Source organism: Anomaloglossus baeobatrachus, chromosome 3 (assembly GCF_048569485.1).
Source record: "Anomaloglossus baeobatrachus isolate aAnoBae1 chromosome 3, aAnoBae1.hap1, whole genome shotgun sequence".
Taxonomy (NCBI): Eukaryota; Metazoa; Chordata; class Amphibia; order Anura; family Aromobatidae; genus Anomaloglossus; species Anomaloglossus baeobatrachus.
The window spans coordinates 142,562,249-142,588,905 of record NC_134355.1 but is presented as its reverse complement, the minus strand read 5'-3'; positions in this window follow the sequence as shown (position 1 = coordinate 142,588,905).

Here is a 26,657-nt window from a genome sequence, read left to right as displayed (position 1 = left end):
ACTAATTATAATATATGGAGGACTATGTGGTGCAGTATAATATATGGAGCACTATGGGGTGAATTATAATACATGCAGAACTATGGGAAATGCATTATAATACATGGAGGACTATGGAAGTGTATTCTAATATATGAAGGGTTATGTGGGACCCTTTATACTATTTGAAAGGCTATATGGGGGCCATTATTGTATTTGGGGAACTACTGTATATACGAGGGGGGACAAAGATACAATCAGGGGATGAGAACGTTTTGTGTTGAGGGAAAAAGGCTCTTTCCCTCAGCTCCCAGATTTCCCATGCTCTGCTATACATCTCTCAGCACCCAGCTTTTCCATGCTCTGATATGGGAAAGCTGGGTGCTGAGGGAAAGATGTATGGCAGAGCATGGGATAGCTGGATGCCGAGGACAAGATGGATATCAGAACATAGGAAACCTGGGTGCTGATAGAGGGATTTCAGATCATGGGAAATCTGAGTGCTGTGGGTAAGAGCCAAGTGTCAGCATCATTATTCTGTACACCGAGTGTCAGTGCATTATCCCGTACCCCAAGTGTCGGTGTATGTAGAGGGGGGGCCCAGGTCTGCACTTTGCAGCGGGGCCCATCAAACTCTTGTTACGCCACTGGGTAATAAGCATGGGTCTCACTAGCCTGAGAATATAAGCTCCAGTTGATGAGCTTTATCATGGCTTGGCATCAAAATTGCGGGGGGAATCGCACGCTGTTTTTTTCTGTTTTTCGCAGCTGGCTGCACACATGCCTCACTCGCGTCCCCTAGATACACCTCTGGTCTGACCAATGAATGTTGGTTCTACCTTTACTGCATAGTTATATTTTCCTGGTTTCCTGATACTTGCGTTATCATAAGGTTGGCCTGTGCAAGTCCATACTCGCCACTCATTCTCTTTGCTATACAAACATGTGCTGATCCGCTACAATATACGGTAACAACTCTTATTTATTTCTCTGTGCCCACAGCCCATGCATACCTACCCTTCTCCCTATGCACATGTTGTGAGGACTATCTTTCTATGCTATTCTGCTCTGGTCACAGCCGCCTCACGCACATGCACTTATGAGTTATGACATTTGTTGTCATTAATACTCCCACTTTTGCGTGCCCATGTGTCGTTTTATATATTGGATGTGCTTCCTATGTTTGAAAATGCAAATGTGACAGTTGTTGCTATGCAGGTCTGACTCGCCCACCCCAGGGCTATGGGACACCCGGTGCCGGGCCGGACTAGTCCGGTGGTAGTCAGTGGTGGCTGGGCCCGGCTCCGTGGCCCTGGTGGGTGTCAGTAGAATATGTGGCTTGCTTATTAATGGTTGTGTTCGTGACGCCACCTGTGGTCTGCGGCCATTAAGCCGCCGCTGCTGTGTGAGGCCTCCGGGGTGATGTTATGGCAGCAATGGTGGTACTGCTCCCCACAGGTGGAGCGGAGCCCCGGGGATACTGTTAGTGCTCGCGGAAGTCTATGAGGTTGTGTGGCTAACACGGTGCAGGGCCGACAGGCGATGAAAGAACCAGGCATAAACAACAGTCTCTTTACCTTTTCCTCTTTACTTTGGAAACAGTCCAGTCCTGGGAGACCGTTACAGGTGGTGAGGGGGATCCGGTCGGCCTGGAAGTACTTGGGGTGATCTCTCTGGCCAGCTGAGTATGAGGCCTACTCCTTTACTTTGCTTTGTTACGATAGGACCCTGCTTCTCTGAATCCAGCAATGGCCCTCTGTGCTGCTGGGACTGTTGGTACGTCCCTTTCCCTCTGTAGCAGGCTGCGCAGGCTCTCTCTCTGGTGCTTCTCTGCTGGAATCCACACCGGCCTTGATGCTGCAGCTGTACTTTTGGGATGTTTTTGGGCCAGGTGCTTGCAGCTCTCCTGCCCTTCGGATTCGGCTACCAGGGAGTATTTTAAGCCCTGGTGGCCACAGACTCCGATGTCCGAGTCTCTCTGCTGCCTCTCAGCTACTCCTGCTTCTCTGGGCCAAGCTGCTCCAGCTCTAGGCCCCAGATTCACAGGACAGCTCACTCTGCGTCTGTTCACTCCTACTGCTCTCTACAGACTGAACACTACTTCCTCTCTCAGACCAGGCTTAAGGGGATGCTCCCTGGAATCCCAGGTTCAGAGCTCCCCCTGCTGGCCGGAGGGAGAACTGCGTTGGGTGTTAAACTTGCTGGCCAATGGATCTCCCAATTACCTCCAGGCTCAGCATTAACCCTTTGGGAGGGCAATGCTGTTGTGGCGACCAGGTCCTGGGGCGCCACAGGTCCGTGCAAACGCTGTGCAAGGCTTTAGATAACAGCGTCTGGCTACATCAGCTCTAGCAAGTCCTTGCTGCATTTTTTCATTGGCGGGGATAGAAACTGAGGCTTCCTTTGCTATACTGCTACCTACAGCACCTGTGCATTCTACCCTCCTGCCCATTTTTGCTATACTATTTTTATAGAAAACAGTGCTGACACTTAGTGGCATCCAAAAAGTGTCTGCTATACTAACTTAGTGTCCCACTGCTGCCAAGCAAGGTCCACCACCTCCACATTCTACCCTCCTGCCCATTTTTGCTACGCTATTTTTATAGAAAACAGTGCTGACACTTAGTGTCATCCAAAAAGAGTCTGCTATACTAGCTTAGTGTCCCACTGCTGCCAAGCAAGGTCCAGCACCTGTGCATTCTACCCTCCTGCCCATTTTTGCTACGCTATTTTTATAGCAAACAGTGCTGACTCTTAGTGTCATCCAAAAAGAGTCTGCTATACTAACTTAGTGTCTCACTGCTGCCAAGCAATGTCCAGCATCTGTGGACTCTACCCTCCTGCCCATTTTTGCTACGCTATTTTTATAGCAAAACAGTGCTGACACTTAGTGGCATCCAAAAAGTGTCTGCTATACTAACTTAGTGTCCCACTGCTGCCAAGCATGGTCCAGCACCTGTGCATTCTCCCCTCTTGCCCATTTTTGCAACCCTATTTTTATAGCAAACAGTGCTGACACTTCGTGGCATCCAAAAAGTGTCTGCTATACTCAGGGGGGCTTTGCACACTACGACATCGCAGGTGCGATGTCGGTGGGGTCAAATTGAAAATGACGTACTTCCGGCATCGCATGCGACATCATAGTGTGTAAAGGCTCGATGATACGATTAACGAGCGCAAAAGCATCCAAAAAGTGTCTGCTATACTAACTTAGTGTCCCACTGCTGCCAAGTAATGTCCACCACCTCTGCATTCTACCCTCCCGCCCATTTTTGCAACGCTATTTTTATAGCAAACAGTGCTTACACTTAGTGGCATCCAAAAAGTGTCTGCTATACTAACTTAGTGTCCCATTGCTGCCAAGTAAGGTCCACCACCTCTGCATTCTACCCTCCTGCCCATTTTTGCTACGCTATTTTTATAGCAAACAGTGCTTACACTTATTGGCATCCAAAAAGTGTCTTCTATACTAACTTATTGTCCCACTGCTGCCAAGCAAGGTCCAGCACCTGTGCATTGTACCCTCCTGCCCATTTTTGATACGCTATTTTTATAGCAAACAGTACTGACAATTAGTGGAATCCAAAAAGTGTCTGCTATACTAACTAATAGAGATGAGCGAACCGGTCCCGGTTCGGCTCGAGGCGGTTCGCCGAACGGGGGGTCTGGCTCGAGTTCGGCTCGTCGAACGTTCGACGAACCGAACTCGAGCCCATAGGAAACAATGGCAGGCAATCACAAACACAGTAAAACACCTAGAAAACACCCTGAAAGGTGTCCAAAAGGTGACAAACAACTCACAACATAACACAAACACATGGGAAAGTGACAAGGACATATACTCATGTGAAAACAAAACAGCTGGACAAGGAAAAAGAGGGAGACACACAGATATATGAGTATATGCAAAGAAACATCGATTCCATTATTGTGCAACTTGAGCCCTGCTCATTTTAGGCTTCCAATCTGGATAAATTGCCTGAGCTCGCCACGTACGCCTTGAGGATCTTGTCGTGTCCTGCAGCCAGCGTTCTCTCGGAACCTGTCTTCAGTGCTGCTGGGGGTCTGCTGGCAGATAAGCACACGTGTCTGTCCACTGACAATGTGGACCTGGCTCTCAGAGGACTTTTCTTCCCCTGGGTCAGCCAGGGGAGGCGAAAGGCACGCGTATTTTTGAGAGTGCTTCATGCAAAGCATCTTTTTCTTTGTCAAAAGGGGGGCTCAACCGATGCCAGTCAAGTGGGGTGTGTGTGGCCCAGTTAGTGGCAACGAGGGAGACTGTGGTTGGAGTCCCCTCGCTGTGTCTCTAAAAGAACCAAGATGAACAAGTCATGGCTCTCAGAGGACTTTTCTTCCCCTGGGTCAGCCAGGGGACGGGAAAGGCACGCGTATTTTTGAGAGTGCTTCATGCAAAGCATCTTTTTCTTTTTCAAAAGGGGGCTCAACCGATGCCAGTCAAGTGGGGTGTGTGTGGCCCAGTTAGTGGCAACGAGGGAGACTGTGGTTGGAGTCCCCTCGCTGTGTCTCTAAAAGAACCAAGATGAACAAGTCATGGCTCTCAGAGGACTTTTCTTCCCCTGGGTCAGCCAGGGGACGGGAAAGGCACGCGTATTTTTGAGAGTGCTTCATGCAAAGCATCTTTTTCTTTGTCAAAAGGGGGGGTCAACCGATGCCAGTCAAGTGGGGTGTGTGTGGCCCAGTTAGTGGCAACGAGGGAGACTGTGGTTGGAGTCCCCTCGCTGTGTCTCTAAAAGAACCAAGATGAACAAGTCATGGCTCTCAGAGGACTTTTCTTCCCCTGGGTCAGCCAGGGGACGGGAAAGGCACGCGTATTTTTGAGAGTGCTTCATGCAAAGCATCTTTTTCTTTGTCAAAAGGGGGGGTCAACCGATGCCAGTCAAGTGGGGTGTGTGTGGCCCAGTTAGTGGCAACGAGGGAGACTGTGGTTGGAGTCCCCTCGCTGTGTCTCTAAAAGAACCAAGATGAACAAGTCATGGCTCTCAGAGGACTTTTCTTCCCCTGGGTCAGCCAGGGGACGGGAAAGGCACGCGTATTTTTGAGCGTGCTTCATGCAAAGCATCTTTTTCTTTTTCAAAAGGGGGCTCAACCGATGCCAGTCAAGTGGGGTGTGTGTGGCCCAGTTAGTGGCAACGAGGGAGACTGTGGTTGGAGTCCCCTCGCTGTGTCTCTAAAAGAACCAAGATGAACAAGTCATGGCTCTCAGAGGACTTTTCTTCCCCTGGGTCAGCCAGGGGACGGGAAAGGCACGCGTATTTTTGAGAGTGCTTCATGAAAAGCATCTTTTTCTTTGTCAAAAGGGGGGGTCAACCGATGCCAGTCAAGTGGGGTGTGTGTGGCCCAGTTAGTGGCAACGAGGGAGACTGTGGTTGGAGTCCCCTCGCTGTGTCTCTAAAAGAACCAAGATGAACAAGTCATGGCTCTCAGAGGACTTTTCTTCCCCTGGGTCAGCCAGGGGACGGGAAAGGCACGCGTATTTTTGAGAGTGCTTCATGCAAAGCATCTTTTTCTTTGTCAAAAGGGGGGCTCAACCGATGCCAGTCAAGTGGGGTGTGTGTGGCCCAGTTAGTGGCAACGAGGGAGACTGTGGTTGGAGTCCCCTCGCTGTGTCTCTAAAAGAACCAAGATGAACAAGTCATGGCTCTCAGAGGACTTTTCTTCCCCTGGGTCAGCCAGGGGACGGGAAAGGCACGCGTATTTTTGAGAGTGCTTCATGCAAAGCATCTTTTTCTTTTTCAAAAGGGGGCTCAACCGATGCCAGTCAAGTGGGGTGTGTGTGGCCCAGTTAGTGGCAACGAGGGAGACTGTGGTTGGAGTCCCCTCGCTGTGTCTCTAAAAGAACCAAGATGAACAAGTCATGGCTCTCAGAGGACTTTTCTTCCCCTGGGTCAGCCAGGGGACGGGAAAGGCACGCGTATTTTTGAGAGTGCTTCATGCAAAGCATCTTTTTCTTTGTCAAAAGGGGGGGTCAACCGATGCCAGTCAAGTGGGGTGTGTGTGGCCCAGTTAGTGGCAACGAGGGAGACTGTGGTTGGAGTCCCCTCGCTGTGTCTCTAAAAGAACCAAGATGAACAAGTCATGGCTCTCAGAGGACTTTTCTTCCCCTGGGTCAGCCAGGGGACGGGAAAGGCACGCGTATTTTTGAGAGTGCTTCATGAAAAGCATCTTTTTCTTTGTCAAAAGGGGGGGTCAACCGATGCCAGTCAAGTGGGGTGTGTGTGGCCCAGTTAGTGGCAACGAGGGAGACTGTGGTTGGAGTCCCCTCGCTGTGTCTCTAAAAGAACCAAGATGAACAAGTCATGGCTCTCAGAGGACTTTTCTTCCCCTGGGTCAGCCAGGGGACGGGAAAGGCACGCGTATTTTTGAGAGTGCTTCATGCAAAGCATCTTTTTCTTTTTCAAAAGGGGGCTCAACCGATGCCAGTCAAGTGGGGTGTGTGTGGCCCAGTTAGTGGCAACGAGGGAGACTGTGGTTGGAGTCCCCTCGCTGTGTCTCTAAAAGAACCAAGCTGAACAAGTCATGGCTCTCAGAGGACTTTTCTTCCCCTGGGTCAGCCAGGGGACGGGAAAGGCACGCGTATTTTTGAGAGTGCTTCATGCAAAGCATCTTTTTCTTTTTCAAAAGGGGGCTCAACCGATGCCAGTCAAGTGGGGTGTGTGTGGCCCAGTTAGTGGCAACGAGGGAGACTGTGGTTGGAGTCCCCTCGCTGTGTTTTACATGCTTTTAGAAGGGCATGAAATGGCTTGGAGGTTGACTTTCATCATATGCAAACTGTTGGCTACCAAAATGCTGCCTTTCCAACAACTGTGGTTATAGGCAATGAGGAACATACTGATGAAGATGAGACGCAGATACCCGATTGGGATGACAACTTAAATATTCGGTCAGGGCAAGAAGAAACTCGGTCTGAGGGGTAGGGGAGTGCAAACACAACAATTGATGATTAAGTTCTAGATCACACCTACTGTCAACCCACAGTCAGACACTCGAGGAGGTCAACAGAGGCGGTGGAGGAGGATGCAACCGACGTCGAAGTAACCTGGCGCCTTCCTGGACACAGTCGGAGCACTGGTAGCACGTCTACAACTGCATCCTCAGCCACCACTCTGCCTCTGAGCATTATTCGGGGTGGATCAACAGGTCGCATGGCCTCTAAGCCTTGCCTAGCCAGGTCCTTTTTTGACATAGAAAAAGATCGCCCAAATTATGTGATCTGTAAAATTTGTCATGGTTCTCTTAGTAGAGGTCAAAACCTCAGCAGTTTGACAACTTCTTCCATGAATCGTCACATGAATAAATATCATATGGCCCGATGGGAAGCTCACCGTGCTGCAATGCGGCCTAGCGGAGCGAACCATCCACCGCCTGCCCCTTCCAGTGCATCCGCGCGCTCGTCATCTTCTAGGACTGTGGGGACAGCTGTCACACCTGTTTTTCCACCCACAACTTCCACCACTGTAACCGCAACAGGCAGTTTGCTTGGTAGGTCGTCAGTTGGTTTGGAAGGGGAAACAAGTGAGTGTGTACAGCTCTCTCAGACATCGATAGCACCAACTTTGGATGAAGGCAACATCATGTCTCCGCCTGCACTTTCCTCACAAAGCTGCATTTTTCCAGGGACACCCGACTCAACACCGTCTACACACAGCAGCCAGATCTCTGTCCCTCAGATGTGGTCAAATAAAAGGCCACTTCCTGCGACCCATGACAAAGCGAAGAGGTTGACTCTATCCCTCTGTAAGCTGTTGACTACAGAAATGCTGCCTTTCCGCCTAGTGGACACACAGGATTTTAGAGACCTTATGTCTGTCGCTGTGCCCCAGTACCAGATGCCTAGTCGCCACTACTTCTCTAAGAAAGGTGTGCCCGCGCTACACCAGCATGTCGCACACAACATCACCGCTTCCTTGAGAAACTCTGTGTGTGAACGGGTGCATTTCACCACCGATACTTGGACCAGTAAGCATGGACAGGGACGTTACATGTCGCTGACTGGCCACTGGGTAACTATGGTGATAGATGGTGAAGGGTCTGCTGCACAAGTCTTGCCGTCCCCACGACTTGTGTGTCAATCCTCTGTCTGTCCAAGTTCCGCCACTGCTTCTGCATCCTCCACCTCATCTGGGTCCTCCACCTCCGCCCCAAGCCTGCCTGGTCAGGCCACCAGCGTTCTCACTGCGCAGAAGGAATCACGCACCCCTCATTACTATGCTGGTAGCAGAGCGCAACGGCATCAGGCGGTCTTTAGCTTGACATGTCTTTGAAATAGGAGTCACACAGCGACTGAGTTGTGGGCAGCTCTGGAGACTGATTTTGATAAATGGTTGTCTCCACTCAACCTGCAGCCTGGTAAGGCCGTGTGCGACAATGCTGCAAACCTGGGTGCGGCCCTTCGCCTGGGCAAGGTGACACACGTGCCTTGTATGGCTCACGTGTTTAACCTTGTTGTCCAGCAATTTTTAACACACTATCCCGGCCTAGATGGCCTTCTGACCAGGGCACGGAAACTGTCTGCAGTGCTCACTTCCGCCGTTCAACCGCCGCACCTGAGCGACTTGCATCGCTCCAGAAGTCTTTCGGCCTGCCGGTTCATCGCCTGAAATGCGATGTGGCGACACGCTGGAATTCAACTCTCCACATGTTACAGCGACTGTGGCAGCACCGGCGAGCCCTGGTGCAATACGTCATGATGTATAGCCTGGGCCAACGAGATGCAGAAGTGGGGCAGATCACCCTGATGGAGTGATCTCAGATCAAGGACCTATGCACCCTTCTGCACAGTTTCGACATGGCGACGAATATGTTTAGCGCTGACAATGCCATTATCAGCATGACGATTACAGTCATTTACATGCTGGAGCACACGCTAAACACTATTCGTAGTCAGGGGGTGGGACAACAGGAAGGGGAGGAACTACAGGAGGATTCATATGCGCAAGACACAACAACATCACCAAGGTCCAGACGTTCATCATCACCAACGCGGCAGGCATGGGACCATGGGGGACAGGGATCAACAAGGGCGCATGGTAGCAGGTGAGATGTTGAGGAAGGTGCAGGAGGACATGAAGATATGGAGGACGAACTGTCCATGGACATGGAAGACTCAGCAGATGAGGGGGACCTTGGTCAAATTTCAGTTGAAAGAGGTTGGGGGGAGATGACAGAGGAAGAAAGAACGGTTAGCACCTCTATGCCACAAACACAGCGTGGACTTGGTGCGCATGGCTGCGCAAGACACATGAGTGCCTTCTTGTTGCACTACCTCCAACATGACCCTCGTATTGTCAAAATTAGAAGTGATGATGACTACTGGCTTGCCACACTATTAGATCCCCGGGACAAGTCCAAATTTTGTGACATAATTCCACCCATAGAAAGGGACGCACGTATGCAGGAGTATCAGCAGAAGCTGTTACTCGATCTTAGCTCGGCTTTTCCACCAAACAACCGTGCAGGTGAAGGGAGTGATTCTCCCAGTTGTAACTTGACAAACATGGGACGGCCTCGTCATCTTCAACAGTCTACCCGTACCAGTAGGACCGTATCTGGTGCTGGTAACAGCAATTTTATGGAATCTTTTCATAATTTTTTTAGACCCTCCTTTGCAAGGCCACCAGAGACAACAAGTCTGACACATAGTCAACGGATGGAGAGGATGATACAGGAGTATCTCCAAATGAACATCGATGCAATGACTTTGCAAATGGAGCCTTGCTCCTTTTGTGCTTCAAATCTAGAAAAATGTCAAGAGCTCTCCAGTTACGCCTCGAAGATTTTGTCGTGTCCAGCTGCCAGCGTTGTCTCTGAACGTGTCTTCAGTGCTGCTGGGTGTGTGCTGACAGATAAGCGCACGCGTCTGTCCAGTGACAATGTGGACAGACTGACGTTCATCAAAATGAACAAGTCATGGATCCAGAAGGAATTTACTACCCCTGTGTCATCCTGGGGAGAGTAAATGCTTGTGGATTTGGAATGTGCTTGATGCAAATCAAAACATCCTGTTTGCAACTAGGGCACAAGTGCTGCCACTGATAAGGTGTCTGTGTGGGGCCCAATTTTTGGAAAAAAAGGGAGACTCCGCTTGGAGTAACCCTTGCTTGCTGTGTTTTTTAAAAATGATACAAGATGAACAGATCTGAAGGCAAGATGAAGCCAACATCATGTCTCCGCCTGCACTTTTCTCACAAACCTGCATTTTTCCAGGGACACCCTACTCAACACCGTCTACAGACAGCAGCCAGATCTCTGTCCCTCAGATGTGGTCAAATAAAAGGCCACTTACTGCGACCCATGACAAAGCTAAGTGGTTGACTCTATCCCTCTGTAAGCTGTTGGCTACCGAAATGCTGCCTTTACGCGTAGTGGACACACAGGATTTTACAGACCTTATGTCTGTCGCTGTGCCCCAGTACCAGATGCCCAATCACCACTGCTTCTCCAAGAAAAGCATGCCCGCGCTACACCGGCATGTCGCACACAACATCACCACTTCCTTGAGAAAATCTGTGTGCGACAGGGTGCATTTCAACACAGATACTTGGACCAGTAAGCATAGACAGGGTCATTACATGTCACTGACTGGGCACTGGCAAACTATGGTGAGAGATGGAGAAGGGTCTGCTGTACAAGTCTTGCCGTCCCCACGAGTTGTTTCAATCCTTGTTCTGTATGTAGAAGTTAATACACTGCTTCTGCCTCTTCAACCTCGTGTGGGTCCTCTACCTTTGCGCAAACCCTGTGTGGTCAGGCCACCCTTCCTTGCAACTGCGCACAAGGACTACCACACACCTCCTTACTATGCTGGCAGCAGAGCTCAATGCCATCAGGCGGTCAAAGTTTTACTTTGAAATGTATGGGAAATGTGAGTCACACCGCTATTACAGAGAATAGTAGTCAGGCAGGGTCAAAACATTAATTGAGGAACAGGAACAGAATGGGACGGCCAGGACTTAATCAGAAAACAAGCAGAGGTGAAATGCGTATCGGCCAACAAGGTACATAAACAGCAAGCAGGAAAAGTAGTCAGGTAACAAGCACACAAAATCATAAAACTGAACTGGGGGTAAAATTAACCAGAGGTTCATAGCTATGTCTGGCAGTGGTCTGCAGACAGGATGGGCATAAAAAAGGGTGTGGTGTCTTCCCATTGGTTGTAGCTGAATGATGGTATTTCATCTGTGAGATACCCACCAGCTACATTCAGCCAGAGATTCTGCATCTGTCAAGGTAATGCAGCCCAGTGGGTGAGCATAACCTGCGTCCACCTGCGCCGCTGGCATCGACTACTCTCCCATCATCAGCACTATTCATGAAAGGAACACGTTGTCACCTGGCGACCGGAGTACAAATTGACGGAGCGGACTCCGTTGGTGACTTAACAGCCGTGTGCGGCAATGATGCAAACCTGGCTGCGGGCCATCCTCAGGGCAATGTGACACACGTGCCTTTTATGGCTCACGTGTTGATCCGAATTCTCCAGCAATTTTTAAAACACCATCACGGCCTACATGGCCTTGTGCAGCGGGCACGCTCGCTATGTGCTCACTTCCATCGTGCGCACACAGCAGCTCAACAACTTTCATCACTCCGGAAGTCTTAGGGTCTGGCAGTTAAACGCCGGAAATGCGATGTTCCGACACGCAGGAATTGGAATCTGCACATGTTGCAGCGTGTGTGGCAGCACCGCAGAGCCCTGCTGAAATACGGTAAGACATATAGCCTGGGATAAGTTGATCCAGAGGTGGTGCAGATCACGCTGCTGGAGTGGTGTCAGATCAAGGACCTATGCACCCTGCTACACAGTTTTGAAATGTCGACGAAGATGTTTAGCACTGGCAATGTCATTCTCAGCGTGACAATTCTGGTCATCTACATGATGGAGCACACTGTAATTATTATTCGGAGTCAGGTGTTGGGACAAGAGGAAGGGGAGGAAGTACAGGAGGAGTCATATGCGGAAGGGATAACAAGATCTACGAGGTCCAGATGGTCAGCGGCACCTATGCGGCAGTCATGGTGAGGGAGAGGGATTAACAAGGGCGCATAGTATCAGCAAAAAGTGTTGATGAAAGTGCAGGAGCCCATGAAGAAATGGAGGACGAACTGGCGATGGGCATGGAAGACTCAGCAGATGAGTGAGAGCTTGCTCACATTTCGGTTGTGCGAGGTTGTGGGTAGAGGGCAGAGGAAGGATGCACGATTCTCACCTCTCTGCCACCAACACACCAAGGACTTGGTCCTCCTGGATGCACAAGACACATGAGCGCCTTCTTGCTGCACTACCTACATGACCCTCGGATTGTATGAATTTGAAGTAATCCTGAATACTGGGTTGCCACACTGTTAGATCCCCGGTACAAGACAAAATTTGGCGAACTAATTCCTGCCATAGAAATAGACGCACGTATACAGGAGTATCTGCAGAATGTGGTACGCAATCTTAGATCTACTTTTCCACTAAACACCAGTGCTGCACAGAGTGAATCTCAACACTTTGTCATGGATAGGAGGAAATGGTCTTTTACTTGTCCACATCGGAGGGACCGAGGGATGGCTGCTGTGCTGAGATGGCGTTGAGTACGGTGTCCCTGCACAGTTGCACTTTTGGTCATATCCCAAAATGAGTTGAAAAAGGACAGATGCTGTTGGAAAGGGGAACAGGTGTGTTGGAAAGGGGAAAAAAATTTTGGTCCGTGGATTTGGTGGTTAAACAACTGTAACATTTGCTGAAGAAACAACATCTGTTACAGTGGGACTGGCAGATTTGGATAAAGTGGTATATAATCTGTGACCGCTATATAACAAAAATTAATAAGAAAAGAAAGAGAAAGGTATATATCACCTTCAGCAGTCAGTGTCCACCGTGCTCCCAGTTGGAAAAGGAGAGGTTGGCAACTTGAAGGTTTGGTGGAGGATACAGAGCTGTGTGGCTATGAAACTAATAGTAGCCTGAACCGAGTTAGACGCCATTCGGATCTGGAGACTGTGAGCCCTGTTAGCGTCACAGGGTCCACATGCCCACCCAGCCCAGGAACTCCCTGTTAACAACACAGGGGCCATTGAGTACGCTGACCGTGTGCGTAGGGGCCACACCTGTGGACAGCAGGCGCATCAGCAGCAGCAGGCCTGTTAATGCCACTGGGCTGCACAAGCAGGACTGTTAGGACAGGAGCTGGTCTTAACCGTTCTGCGTTACCAACTGTGGTGGTGGCCTGCATCCACCACCCTATCCCTGCCTACCTCTGGCCTAAAGCCGCAATGGGTTCAACACATGGAGGTGTGCTCTTTCGGAGCATAATAGAAGACTGCGCACCTCCTTGTTGGCTCCAGCCCCTTTTATAACCTGGGTCCGCCCCAAACCAGGGTGAACCACAATGCACCTCCTGGAGACAAAAGCAGAGTGACACGTCATGAGTGGCATAACTAGCGTCCTATTTGGAAACGCAACTTCAATGATGACCTCATGGCTGCCATGACCCAAACACCTCACCAGTCATCGTCTGACCATCAATAATGCGGTGACAAGTCATAGGTGTGGGCCTCTGCAAGCCATTTGGGAGGACACCTGATGCCCTGTGGTCTATATGGGACCCCCACATCAGGGCCAGGGCCAAAGAGTTCATTACCGGACCTAGTCTCTGATGCAGGAAGTGCCTGAGCATGCTCAGTAGCATGAAATACAGTCTCTGAAAAAAGACTATCAGCTTTAGCATGGTGTCTAGGCACAAAACAGGACTTAGACCCGGCACAGAATGCAAGCACCTGTGCAAAGAGGCTTTTCACACTTAGTGTGGGAGCATGCGCTGTATCCCGAAATGAAGACTTAGCGTCAGGAATGGCACAGTCAGGCTGAGCATACTCACTAGGCGAAACACTGTAATTATGCTGCAGCTGGGGTACATTGGCACACGCATGCGCACTAGCTGCCTCTCCACACTTAGACGTGGAGGGGAAATTTGTCTTGGAGATGCTGTCTATGAACAGAAGGAAAAGCTAAAGGAAGCCTGACTTTCTATCCCTCCGAATTATGAAATGCAGCAATGAATTCCATGAGTTTGCTATAACATTAGCGTAGCTAAATGTGCATGAGGGTGTGATGTAGAGGTGCTAGAAATAGCTTGTCACCAGTGGGGCACTAATGGAATACAACAGCCAGTTCTATGATGCCACAAAATGGCAGTATTTTGTGCTATCATTATAGCTTATTAAAAACAGAGCACGAGGTTGTCATGCAGAGGTGCTGCACATAGATTTGCAGTAGTGTGAATAGACAAAAGTACAATAGCCACGTTTAGGATACAACTAGGTACAGTGAGTGTTTGCTAGTATAATGGCTGAGTTTAAAAAAGTTTGAGTGTGCAATGCAGGCAGATGTCCTGCAAATATCGTTCCAATACTGTGAATTGACAAAAGTACAATAGCCACGTTTAGGATACAACTAGGTACAGTGAGTGTTTGCTAGTATAATGGCTGAGTTTAAAAAAGTTTGAGTGTGCAATGCAGGCAGACGTGCTGCAAATAACGTTCCAATACTGTGAATAGACAAAAGTACAATAGCCACGTTTAGGATACAACTAGGTACACTGAGTGTTTGCTACTATAAATGGCTGAGTTTAAAAAAGTTTGAGTGTGCAATGCAGGCAGACGTGCTGCAAATAACGTTCCAATACTGTGAATTGACAAAAGTACAATAGCCACGTTTAGGATACAACTAGGTACAGTGAGTGTTTGCTAGTATAATGGCTGAGTTTAAAAAAGTTTGAGTGTGCAATGCAGGCAGACGTGCTGCAAATAACGTTCCAATACTGTGAATTGACAAAAGTACAATAGCCACGTTTAGGATACAACTAGGTACAGTGAGTGTTTGCTAGTATAATGGCTGAGTTTAAAAAAGTTTGAGTGTGCAATGCAGGCAGACGTGCTGCAAATAACGTTCCAATACTGTGAATTGACAAAAGTACAATAGCCACGTTTAGGATACAACTAGGTACACTGAGTGTTTGCTAGTATAATGGCTGAGTTTAAAAAAGTTTGAGTGTGCAATGCAGGCAGACGTGCTGCAAATAACGTTCCAATACTGTGAATTGACAAAAGTACAATAGCCACGTTTAGGATACAACTAGGTACAGTGAGTGTTTGCTAGTATAATGGCTGAGTTTAAAAAAGTTTGAGTGTGCAATGCAGGCAGACGTGCTGCAAATAACGTTCCAATACTGTGAATTGACAAAAGTACAATAGCCACGTTTAGGATACAACTAGGTACACTGAGTGTTTGCTAGTATAATGGCTGAGTTTAAAAAAGTTTGAGTGTGCAATGCAGGCAGACGTGCTGCAAATAACGTTCCAATACTGTGAATTGACAAAAGTACAATAGCCACGTTTAGGATACAACTAGGTACACTGAGTGTTTGCTAGTATAATGGCTGAGTTTAAAAAAGTTAGAGTGTGCAATGCAGGCAGACGTGCTGCAAATAACGTTCCAATACTGTGAATAGACAAAAGTAAAATAGCCACGTTTAGGATACAACTAGGTACACTGAGTGTTTGCTAGTATAATGGCTGAGTTTAAAAAAGTTAGAGTGTGCAATGCAGGCAGACGTGCTGCAAATAACGTTCCAATACTGTGAATTGACAAAAGTACAATAGCCACGTTTAGGATACAACTAGGTACAGTGAGTGTTTGCTAGTATAATGGCTGAGTTTAAAAAAGTTAGAGTGTGCAATGCAGGCAGACGTGCTGCAAATAACGTTCCAATACTGTGAATTGACAAAAGTACAATAGCCACGTTTAGGATACAACTAGGTACACTGAGTGTTTGCTAGTATAATGGCTGAGTTTAAAAAAGTTTGAGTGTGCAATGCAGGCAGACGTGCTGCAAATAACGTTCCAATACTGTGAATTGACAAAAGTACAATAGCCACGTTTAGGATACAACTAGGTACAGTGAGTGTTTGCTAGTATAATGGCTGAGTTTAAAAAAGTTAGAGTGTGCAATGCAGGCAGACGTGCTGCAAATATCGTTCCAATACTGTGAATAGACAAAAGTAAAATAGCCACGTTTAGGATACAACTAGGTACACTGAGTGTTTGCTAGTATAATGGCTGAGTTTAAAAAAGTTTGAGTGTGCAATGCAGGCAGACGTGCTGCAAATAACGTTCCAATACTGTGAATTGACAAAAGTACAATAGCCACGTTTAGGATACAACTAGGTACACTGAGTGTTTGCTACTATAAATGGCTGAGTTTAAAAAAGTTTGAGTGTGCAATGCAGGCAGACGTGCTGCAAATAACGTTCCAATACTGTGAATTGACAAAAGTACAATAGCCACGTTTAGGATACAACTAGGTACACTGAGTGTTTGCTAGTATAATGGCTGAGTTTAAAAAAGTTAGAGTGTGCAATGCAGGCAGACGTGCTGCAAATATCGTTCCAATACTGTGAATAGACAAAAGTACAATAGCCACGTTTAGGATACAACTAGGTACACTGAGTGTTTGCTAGTATAATGGCTGAGTTTAAAAAAGTTTGAGTGTGCAATGCAGGCAGACGTGCTGCAAATAACGTTCCAATACTGTGAATTGACAAAAGTACAATAGCCACGTTTAGGATACAACTAGGTACACTGAGTGTTTGCTACTATAAATGGCTGAGTTTAAAAAAGTTAGAGTGTGCAATGCAGGCAGACGTGCTGCAAATATCGTTCCAATACTGTGAATAGACAAAAGTACAATAGCCACGTTTAGGATACAACTAGGTACACTGAGTGTTTGCTAGTATAATGGCTTAGTAACAATGAGTTGTAGTGTGCAATGCAGGCAGACGTGCTCTGCAAATGTCTTTGCACTAGTGGGACTATAGCAAAGTCCAATAGCCACGTTTAGGATGCCACTAGGTACACTGAGTGTTTGCTAGTAAAATTGCTTAGTTTAAAAAAGTTGGAGTGTGCAATGCAGGCAGATGTGCTCTGCTAATATCTTTGCACTAGTGGGACTATAGCAAAGTCCAATAGCCACGTATAGGATGCCACTAGGTACACTGAGTGTTTGCTAGTATAATGGCTTAGTTAAAATGAGTTTGAGTGTGCAATGCAGGCAGACGCGCTATGCAAATGTCTTTGCACTAGTGGGACTATAGCAAAGTCCAATAGCCACGTATAGGATGCCACTAGGTACACTGAGTGTTTGCTAGTATAATGGCTTGGTTTTAATGAGTTGGAGTGTGCAATGCAGGCAGACGCGCTCTGCAAATGTCTTTGCACTAGTGGGACTATAGCAAAGTCCAATAGCCACGTATAGGATGCCACTAGGTACACTGAGTGTTTGCTAGTATAATGGCTTGGTTAGAATGAGTTGTAGTGTGCAATGCAGGCAGATGTGCTCTGCTAATGTCTTTGCACTAGTGGGACTATAGCAAAGTCCAATAGCCACGTATAGGATGCCACTAGGTACACTGAGTGTTTGCTAGTATAATGGCTTAGTTAAAATGAGTTTGAGTGTGCAATGCAGGCAGACGCGCTATGCAAATGTCTTTGCACTAGTGGGACTATAGCAAAGTCCAATAGCCACGTATAGGATGCCACTAGGTACACTGAGTGTTTGCTAGTATAATGGCTTGGTTAGAATGAGTTGTAGTGTGCAATGCAGGCAGATGTGCTCTGCTAATGTCTTTGCACTAGTGGGACTATAGCAAAGTCCAATAGCCACGTATAGGATGCCACTAGGTACACTGAGTGTTTGCTAGTATAATGGCTTAGTTAAAATGAGTTTGAGTGTGCAATGCCGGCAGACGCGCTATGCAAATGTCTTTGCACTAGTGGGACTATAGCAAAGTCCAATAGCCACGTATAGGATGCCACTAGGTACACTGAGTGTTTGCTAGTATAATGGCTTGGTTTTAATGAGTTGGAGTGTGCAATGCAGGCAGACGCGCTCTGCAAATGTCTTTGCACTAGTGGGACTATAGCAAAGTCCAATAGCCACGTATAGGATGCCACTAGGTACACTGAGTGTTTGCTAGTATAATGGCTTGGTTAGAATGAGTTGTAGTGTGCAATGCAGGCAGACGCGCTCTGCAAATGTCTTTGCACTAGTGGGACTATAGCAAAGTCCAATAGCCACGTATAGGATGCCACTAGGTACACTGAGTGTTTGCTAGTATAATGGCTTGGTTAGAATGAGTTGTAGTGTGCAATGCAGGCAGACGCGCTCTGCAAATGTCTTTGCACTAGTGGGACTATAGCAAAGTCCAATAGCCACGTATAGGATGCCACTAGGTACACTGAGTGTTTGCTAGTATAATGGCTTAGTTATCAGTTGGAGTGTGCAGAGGACAAGAGGGTACAGTGGCAGGATTGTGGTGCTCTGGGTAGAGGAATGGAAGCCTGCCTTTCTATTCCCTCCTAATGGTGAAATGCAGGTAGGAAATCCCTGACCTGGGCTACACAGACGCTGTTGCTGTTTGCAGGACCTGTCACCTATGGCTCTCTGACCCTGCCGGTTGGAGCCCTTAAAAGGACTGCTATAAAGTGCTCTCCCTAAGCTGTCTAACGCTGTGTATGCAGCGCATACAGCTGTATCGGCTATAGGACTCAGGAAGACGGAGCTGCGACAGTGATGTCTGACACCAAAGACGCAGAAGGCAGATAATGGCGTCCGTGAAGAAAATGTCCGGTTTTATAATGCAGGGACATGTGACATGCAGATCCTATCACACATGCCGTTGCTTCTCTGGCTCAAAGTCCACTTAGCTGTGTGTGTGTCTGGGATTGGCTGACATGCTGGCCCGCCCCACAAGACGCGCGCGCTTAGGGAAGGAAGACAAGAAAAAAAAAAAAAAAAAATGGCGATCGCCATTATAGAAACAGCAGTGATCTGAAGGCGCTGTTCACGCACACTATACACTGAAATGTGATAATAGTTTGATTCACAGAGTGACTTACACTATTACAGCAGAAACCAAGCTATGATTTAGCTGTTTTTTGGCTGCTAGAACCGTTCTCGAACGTTTCTAGAACTACCGAGCTTTTGCAAAAAGCTCGAGTTCTAGTTCGATCTAGAACATGCCCCAAAATCACTCGAGCCGCGAACTGGAGAACCACGAACCACGAACCGCGCTCAACTCTACTAACTAAGTGTCCCACTGCTGCCAAGCAAGGTCCAGCACCTGTGCATTCTACTCTCCTGCCCATTTTTGCTTCGCTATTTTTATAGCAAACAGTGCTGACACTTAGTGGCATCCAAAAAGTGTCTGCTATACTAACTTAGTGTCCCACTGCTACCAAGCAAGGTCCAGCACCTGTGCATTCTACCCTCCTGCCCATTTTTGCTACGCTATTTTTATAGCAAACAGTGCTGACACTTAGTGGCATCCAAAAAGTGTCTTCTATACTAACTTAGTGTCCCACTGCTGCCAAGCAATGTCCAGCAAGTGTGCATTCTACTTTCCTGCCCATTTTTGCTATGCTATTTTTATAGCAAACAGTGCTGACACTTATTGGCATCCAAAAAGTGTCTGCTATACTAACTTAGTGTCCTACTGTTGCCAAGCAAGGTCCAGCACCTGTGCATTCTACCCTCCTGCCCATTTTTGCTACGCTATTTTTATAGCAAACAGTGCTGACACTTAGTGGCATCCAAAAAATGTCTGCTATACTAACTTAGTGTCCCACTGCTGCTAAGCAAGGTCCAGCACCTGTGCATTCTACCCTCCTTCCCATTTTTGCTACGCTTTTTTTTTATAGCAAACAGTGCAGCCAGTTTTAGGGCCATAGTTCCATTGTCAGGGATAGTCAGTGTTGATTCTTCAGCAGTCAATAAAGCTAGACCACCTCTGCATTGTACAGCACCTCTCCATTTTTGCTACGACATTTTAAGTGTTGAATCTGCTCACAAACAAAATGAGTGGCAAAAGGATAGATGCTGGTGGAAAGGGGAACAGGCATGTTGGAAAGGGAAAAAAAGTTTGTGTCTGTGGGGGAGGTGGTACAGCTACAGTAACATCTACTGAAGAAAGACTATCTTCAAGCAAAAGTAAGAGGTCTACTTCTTTCCGTGGACAATCCGATGTGCTCCCTTTTTTACGTAACAGAACTACTGTAACAAAGGTAGATGATGCAAAAAAAAAAAAAAAAAGAACATGCTTGAATGGATCGCAAGTGCTCCAACAAGTGTCTTCTCCTTCACCTCAACTTCAACATCCAAAAAAACAACAGTCCTCTGAGTTGTCACCCCAATCAAACTTGCTTTCTTCCAGCTCTCAAGTATCCACCCGCCCTGCAGAGTATGGTGTAACAAAGATAGTTGAGTCTGCAGAGCTTTTCTGTCATACTATAGGCTGGGAATCAGAGGTCTGCTCCCAAGCTACAGTTAGTACAAACCAGGAAATAGTCTGCAGTGATGCCCAGAAGCTTTGTGAGTCTGATTCAGGCTCTGATGACCAAGTTTCTGAGCATAATGTAGACCCTTATTCACAAACTGTAACACCTCTTGGTGGAGACAATGAGGAACATACTGATGACGATGAGACTCAGATACCTGATTGGAATGACAAGTTAACTCTTCAGTCAGGGCAGGAAGAGGTTAGGTCTGAGGGCGAGGGGAGTGCAAACACAACAGTTGATGATGAAGTTCTAGATCCCACTTACTGTCAACCCACAGTCAGGCACTCGAGGAGGTCAGCAGAGGCGGTGGAGGAGGATGAGACTGACGACGAGGTTAGCTTGTGCCTTCCTGGACAAAGACGGAGTACTGGAGCATGTCAACAACTGCATCCTCAGCCACAACTCTGCCTCTGAGCACAAGTTGGGGTGGCTCTGCAGGTTGCATGGGCTCTAATAGTTGCATTGCCTGGTCCTTTTTTGACATCGCAAAAGATCACCCAACTCATGTGATCTGTAGGATTTGTCGACAATCTGTAAGTAGAGGCCAAAAACTCACTAGTTTGACAACTTCGTCCATGAACCGTCACATGAATAACAAGCTTAAGTCCCAGTGGGAAGCTCACTGTGCTACAATGCGGCCTAGCGGAGTGGACCAACCACCGTCTGCCCCTTCAACTGCATCTGTGCGCTCTTCATCCTCTATGACTGTGGGGATAGCTTTCACATGTTTTTCTACGCAGACCTTCCAACTCTTTAACCGCAACAGGCAGTTTGCTTAGCAGGTCATCATCAGTTGTTTTGAAGAAAAAGCTGTGTTAAATAAAGCGCAATAGGGTCTTACCCTTAAAAGGTACAGGGTAGGGGAGGGGGGAGCAATATTACTCACCAACTGTATTTGTGACAGTCACAACTACTATAATCGCATGTAAAAATGGACCACGGCAGCTGCAACCCAAGCGGCAGATAACAGAGAGAGGTAGAAGACGGGTTTCTAAATGCCGCGCCAATGATCACAAGTCTGAAGATCAGATTAATGTAGCTTTATTGTTGCATAGGTCTACGCGTTTCAGGAGCTCTGTCCCCTTCCTGGTAGGGTTGTGCAAGTCACAACTCCTTATGATCGCATGTGAGTGCCTTTTTGTGGTTTAGCAGCGGCCCCGGAATGCAGTATGTAATATATCGGTCAGGTAAAGAGAAAACCAGTTTAAATGCCGCGCTAAAAACCACTAATGTTGTAGATGAAAAAGATTTCCTTTATTTCATAATTCTTCGCGTTTCAGAGACATCTCCGTCTCCTTCCTCAGGAAAAGAAATCATATTCCTATTATATTATATAATAGGAATAATAATTATTATATGATTTCTTTTTCTGAGGAAGGAGACGGAGATGTCTCTGAAACATGTAGAATTATGAAATAAAGGAAATCTTTTTTATCTACAGCATCAGTGGTTTTTAGCGCAGCATTTAAACCGGTTTTCTCTTTACCTGACCGATATATTATATACTGCATTCCGGGGCCGCTGCTAAACCACAAAAAGGCACTCACATGCGATCATAAGGAGTTGTGACTTGCACAACCCTACCAGGAAGGGGGCAGAGCTCCTGAAACGCGTAGACCTATGCAACAATAAAGCTACATTAATCTGATCTTCAGACTTGTGATCATTGGCGCGGCATTTAGAAACCCGTTTTCTACTTCTCTCTGTTATCATTAGTTGTTTTGGGAGAGGAAACAGGTGCTGTTGTAGAGCTCTCTCAGACATCGATAGCACCATCTTTGGATGAAGGCAATATCATGTCTCCGCCTGCATTTTCCTCACAGACCAGAAGTTTTCCAGGGACACCCTACTCCACACCATCTCCACACAGCAGCCAGATCTCGGTCCCTCAGATGTGGACAAATAAAAGGCCATTTCCTCCGAGTCATGACAAAGCTAAGAGGTTGACTTTCACCCTCTGCAAGCTGTTGGCTACAGAAATGCTGCCTTTCCACCTGGTGGACATAGAGGATTTTCAAGACCTTATGTCCGTTGCAGTGCCCCAGAACCAGATGCCCAGTTGCCACAACTTCTCCAAGAAAGGTGTGCCTGCGCTACACCAGCATGTCGCACACAACATCACCACTTCCTTGAGAAACTCTGTGTGTGACAGGAGGTGCATTTCACCACCGATACTTGGACCAGTAAGCATGGACAGGGGCGTTACATGTCGCTGACTGGGCACTAGGTAACTATGGTGCGAGATGGAGAAGGGTTTGCTGTACAAGTCTTGCCGTCCCCATGACTTGAGCGTCAATCCTCTGTATGTTGAAGTTCCTCCACTGCTTCTGCCTCCTCAACCTCGTCTGGGTCCTCCACCTCCGCCCCAAGCCTGCCTGGTCAGGCCATCCACGTTGTAACTGCGCACAAGGAATCCCGCACACCTCCTTACTATGCTGGCAGCAGAGCACAACGGCATCAGGCGGTCTTTACCTTGAAATGTCTTGGAAATAAGAGTAACACAGCTGAGGAGTTGTGGTCAGCCCTTGCGAGTGAGTTTAGCAAATGGTTGTCTCTACTAGAGATGAGCGAACCGGTCCCGGTTCGGCTCGAGGCCGGTTCGCCGAACGGGGGTCCCGTTCGAGTTCGGTTCGTCGAACGTTCGACGAACCGAACTTGAACGTATAGGCTAGAATGGGAGGCAATCACAAACACATAAAAATGCATTATAAATGTACACAAACAGTTAATAAACATTGCCATAACACTTACCGGTCCTCGCGATCCCTTCTGCACTCTGTCTCCTGCCGCTATTCCATCCGATGATCGCTGAATCCTCCCGGTGACCTGCACTGCCAGCAGAGAAGCAGGACCTATCGTGACGTCAAAATAGCCATGTGACCAGTCACGTGGCTATTATCTCATTGGCTACAGACTGGTCACATGACTATGACACGTCATGTAGGACCTGCGAGTGCATCTCTCCGGTACACGGTGCACATATGTGTATCGCCGTGTACCGGCGACATGCTCTAGCACACGGTCGACTCCCCGTTCTGTTAGGGACCGGCTGACACAGCCGGTCATTAACGGAGATCACCGTTGCCATAGCAACGCAGTTAGCGGTGACGTCACCGCTAACCGCGGCTCCGGGAGCACCGTTGCTATGGTAACGCGTCTGTCAGCGTTACCGCTAGCAGCCAGCAGTGATCACTCACGGAGTGAAGGCTGCACGCTGCTTCCCGATTGTAGTGAGCATTGTAGTTAGGATGGAGGTTCCCCAGCCCCAAGTGATGCCCCTCACTACAATCGTCACTACTACTACACTAGAAAGAAAGAAGACAGAAGAGCAGGATCGTGGAGGGCTGACAGGGGTAATAAAGATGGAGTCTCTAATGTGTCTGTGTATTTATTTCTATTAAAGTATTTTTTCTCTGTGTGGTGTCTTTTTTTAACCCTTTATTGGAGATTCTTAATGGCCGGGTCAAACGTGCCTGACATTAAGAATCTCTGGCTTAATACTGGCTGGTAAAACAAAGCCAGTATTAACTCATGATTACCCAACAAGCCACCCGGCTCCAGGGCTGTTGGAAGAGTTGGATACAGCGCCAGATGATGCGCTTCTATGAGAGCGCCATTTTCTGGGACGGCTGCGGACTGAAATCCGCAGCAGAGGCGCCCACAAACCTCGGGCTAACCTGTGCTGCGGATTCCAATCCCCAGCTGCCTAGTTGTACCCGGCTGGACACAAAAATAGGGCGAAGCCCACGTCATTTGTTTTTTAATTATTTCATGAAATAAGTGAAATAATTAAAAAAAACGGGCTTCCCTATATTTTTGGTTCCCAGCCGGGTACAAATAGGCAACTGGGGGTTGGAGGCAGCCCGTGGCTGCCAGCTGTACCTGGCTAGCATACAAAAATATGGCGAAGCCCACGTCATTTTTTTGGTGGGCAAAAAACTTCTGCATACAGTCCTGGATGGAGTATGCTGAGCCTTGTAGTTCTGCAGCTGCTGTCTGCTCTTCTCCATACAGACAGACAGCAGCTGCAGAACTACAAGGCTCAGCATACTCCATCCAGGACTGTATGCAGAAGTTTTTTGCCCCCTGAAAAAATTATGTGGCTTCGCCATATTTTTGTATGCTAGCCAGGTACAGCAGGCAGGTACGGCTGCCCCCAACCCCCAGTTGCCTATTTGTACCCGGCTGGGAACCAAAAATAAAGGGAAGCCCTTTTTTTATTATTTCATGAAATAATTAGAAAACAAATGACGTAGGCTTTGCCCCATTTTTGTGTCCAGCCAGGTACAACTAGGCAGCTGGGATTGGAATCCGCACCACCGGTTGGCCTGAGCTTTCTGGGCCCCACTGCTGCGAATTGCAGTCTGCAGCCACCTCAGAAAATGGCATTTTCATAGAAGCGCCATCTTCTGGCGCTGTATCCAACTCTTCCAGCACCTGCCTGCTATACCTGGCTAGCATACAAAAATATGGCGAAGCTCACGTCCTTTTTTTGTAGCTTTTTGGCAAAAAAAAAAAAAATGCTTCCCTGGATTTTCCATTGCCAGTGAAGGTAACACCAAGCAGTGGGGGTTAGCAGCCAGTAGCTGCTTGGATTACCCTTAGCTAGCAATACAAAAAATGCAGTGGGAGCTAACATATATTTTTTTTAATTATTTATTTAAATAACTAAAAATAAAATGGGCTTCCCTGTATTTTGATTGCTGGACATCACAGTGCTGTAAAAATAAATCTTTAAAAAAATGACATAGCGCTCCGCGGTATTTTTGATTCTCAGCGCAGATAAAGCAGACAGCTATGGGTTGCCACCCCCATCTGCCTGCCGTTACCTTGGTTGGCAATCAAAATACAGGGAAGCCCATTAATTTTTTCTATTTAAAAAATAGTTAAAAAAAAAAAATTACGTTGGGTCCCCCCATTTTTGATAGCCAGCTAGGGTAAAGCAGACGGCTGTAGCCTGAAAACCACAGCTGGCAGCTTTACCGTGGTTGGGGATCCAATGTGGAGGTCCCCTCAGGCTCTTTTTTATAATTATTTTATAAATATTAATAATTACACAATAAAAGTAGGGGACCCCCCAAATTGGATCACCAGCCAAGGTAAAGCGGACAGCTGTGGTCTGGTATTCTCAGGGTGGGAAGGTCCATAGTTATTGGGCCTTCACAGCCTAAAAATAGCAGGCCGCAGGCACCCCAGACGTGGCGCATCCACTAGATGCGCCAATCCTGGCGCTTCACCCCAGCTCATCCCGTGCCCTGGTGCAGTGGCAAACGGGGTAATAAATCGGGTTGATACTAGCTGTAAAGTCACCTGAGATCAAGCCCAGCAGTTTGTGATGTCATGGCGTCTATTAGATACCCAACATCATAAACTGTCAGTACTAACAAAAACAAAAAAATCGACAAAAGAAATTTATTTGAAAAAACAGTCCCCAAAACATTTCCTCTTTCACCAATTTATTGTAAGAAAAAAAACTAAAGGGGTCCCACGACGACTCTGGACCGTCTAGAATATGGGGGGGAGACACTCAGGGAACGTATCCCCCATTTTCTAGGAGTGCGGACCCTTCATGTGAGGAGTGTGGGTGCAATGAATCTGCACTCACTCTCCCCGGGTCCACAGCAGCAGAGTCCATGTCGTAATGGTTGCTACCAAAGCTGCAATGCCCTGCTCATGAGGTAAGGGCATGCCTAATCAGGAGAACTACTGTAGAGGAAGCTCTGCTCACTGGTATATAGGTGCTCAGAGGTAATAATAGATAAAATTAGTGAGTAACCTCGGCACTCTATATCTCCCAGACTAAGTCAGTAAGTCACAACGGAGAGTAATGCAAAATCACTCTATATTGGTCCGTATTAAGAAAATTTTTTTTTCATAAGCATATATGTTTTTGTCCAAAACAAGTTACAAATGACGTTTCGGCCTGAGCCTTCGTCAGATTGGACTTATCTGCATGTAATCATGAAAAATGACAATAATCAGTATCACATAAGAGTGAGAGAACAATAACATAAACTCGAACAATGTAGAGGTACAATTGGGATGCAGCAAAAAAATTGCAACACAGCAAGAAATGAAACACATGATACAAATGTCATAATACAGTACAAGGACAATATAGTAATGACAAATATGGGGTCAGAGTAGGCTTAGACAGCTCTGGTACGAAAGAGATGTCAATCATAAAGTAACATGTGCAGTAGGTGTAGAGCTACACTATGCATGGCAGAGCTAATGGGTAGACCGACCATAGAAAAAGTAGAGAAAAAGTGGAGAA